The sequence below is a fragment of the Lycium barbarum genome, chromosome 1 (assembly GCF_019175385.1).
Source record: "Lycium barbarum isolate Lr01 chromosome 1, ASM1917538v2, whole genome shotgun sequence".
In the NCBI taxonomy this organism is placed as follows: Eukaryota; Viridiplantae; Streptophyta; class Magnoliopsida; order Solanales; family Solanaceae; genus Lycium; species Lycium barbarum.
The window spans coordinates 136,095,304-136,097,805 of NC_083337.1; positions in this window are offsets into that span (position 1 = coordinate 136,095,304).

The following is a 2,502-nucleotide window of genomic DNA, read 5'->3' on the forward strand; positions in this document are numbered from 1 at the left end:
TTTGATGTCCTGAACTTCGGCCTGATGCTCCCTACATCCGTCGGCCTCGAGACATCCCTCAAACCCGCCAGAATTTGACTTGAGCTTTCCACCAAGGGTGGAGTAATCGCAGCAGAACCGGTCAGCGCTTGCTCAAGGATCTCGTCGGCAAGACGATGCTCGCCCAACACCTGGTTATCATCGTCGGAATGATCCGATAGGTTATTAGCAACCTCGGCGTCCAGAGCTCGGGCCGAGACATCTTCCGAAGAGGTCTCTTTGATAGTGAGCCTCGATCTTTTCTTGGCCTGGGAAGGAGCTCAAGAAGACTCGGAGGATCATTTTTTCCTCCTTTCAGCTTTGTCTCCCTGATCAGGAGCCTCGATATCTTGCTCATCGGCTGAGGCCTCAGCAGCCTCCTGGCCCCGAATTCTTGTGGCCTTTCATAAACCTGCGAAGCGAAAATAAGAACAGTCCTTACTTATCTAACATGGCGTAGTACGTAGAAAAGACCTAACAGTGCTCTAATGGAAGGACTTACCGTGGGTTCCAGCCTCCCACCGGGATCGGAACAAACGTCTCTAGGTGCGGTTGGCATAAGTAAGTTGGGAACAGATTTTTCCGATCCATTAATCAAGGTTAGGAACAGCACCGAGGGTTCGGGAAAGTGCTATATACACACGAGCAAATCAAAGGTTCAGTGTAAGCACAGGCATATGGTCATACCGTACCAAAGTAAAGTTACTTACGGTTTGGGTTCCATCTCTCGAGAAACGGCAACCTGTCAGCGGGAATCAGATCCGTTGTCCTGATTCGGACAAATCTGCCCTTCCAGCCTCGGTCTCTATCTTCGGCCAGACCGGAGAAGGGTGCTTTTCCGGCTCGTTTTGAGAGTTTAATCATTCCGCCTCTGAAGACACGGGGACTATATAGCCGAAGTAGATGGTGCACCGTGAATGGAATATTCACGTTTGTAGTGAAATAATGGAGGAGCACAATGGTCCTCCAAAATGACGGATGAATTTGGCCGAGGGTAATGTCATACCGTTTGAGGGATCGAGTGTGCTAAATGTGAAAGGATAGGTATAAACACTTAAATATCCTTCCACGTAAGTCGTTATAGCTTTATTCTGATCGGGAATAACGACCTCCTTAACCTTCCACCCGCAATCTGCCTTGACCTGCTCGAGTTTACTCTGGGTATCGTGCACAAATATGCCGATATTTCGACACCTCGATCCCCTTGTTGAGAGAGTTTGTTGACCTTGAAATCTCAGATGGTCGAGCAATCTTGAGAAATGAAGTCAGTCAGTACTGGCTCCGATTTTGGAGCCGAAGAGGTCTCACCGGTTTTAGCCTTTGCAGATTTGCTCGTCATTTCGGAAGTATAAAGGTAAGAAGGTTTGAATGAATGTTTGAAGATTGGGTAGAGGACTGATAAGGAGATATGAAGATATATAGGTATGAAGGTTTGAAGATATGAGGATCAACGTATCTAAAGCACACGAAGGTAAAACTCTCTTTGGTAAAAGTCAGAAAGTGAAAAATGAAAGGGAAAACTTGCTTTTATAGAGTGGGGCCGAGACGGTTCGCCTTCCATAACCGTCTTCAGAGCCAACAGGGTCTCGACACGTGCCGATGTCAGATAGATGTGATGGATGTGACCTTGATCTTATCTAACCATGGGAAGCGTACACGAGAAGGAACCGGGACGCCCCACTCGACCAACAGATCGTACTTAAGCATGTCGGCCTTCCGATAAGACCTAGGTCGAGCTCTCACACGAATACCACTATGATCAAGTAACGCTTCTTTATTGGTCGCAAAGGATGTGGTCCCGAACTAGTTACAGTCGAGTTTAAAAATAAAATGTTCGAGCATGGTGGCCGGTAGCAAAACATTTCAATTTTTTGTGAATTGTAGAACAAGTGACTATTGATCGAATATTGCAAGGACATATACAAAGGTTCAGGTACAAACAACACACATGGAATGCTCAATAGAGTCCAATAAAAACCAATTCGCAAAGTCCCATTAAAGGTTGTTCGATTCCACAATATTTCGACTATGTCAGACACATCAATATATCAGGAAAAAATAGGAGAAGCCCTACCCTATGACTACTAATTGGAAAACGAAAGTAAGACAACAACACCCTTAACCGACTTAGCAAGTCGAAGGTTGAGATCTTTAGCCTATCCCACGGGATGCGGTGATGATGTGTGATACCAATTAGATGACGGGTAATCTTCTTCATCAAGCACTATTGTTGGCGGAGTTTCGCCAAAAGGCATTTCCCGACGGGTCTCCATGATATGACGGGTTCGAACCCGATATCCAACCCCGAATTCCCAACTGGGAAGCTTCCAGTCTCTCTGCGCCCAGGTGCCCTCGGTGGCGCAGGTGCTCTTCTTCCCCGAACAACATCCTCGGCTATCGACTTTCCCTTGGAAGCCCTCCTCGTCTGAAGTCCTGAAAATCAAATACATTAGGTTGAGGCATAATATAGGGAAACGAGGGTCA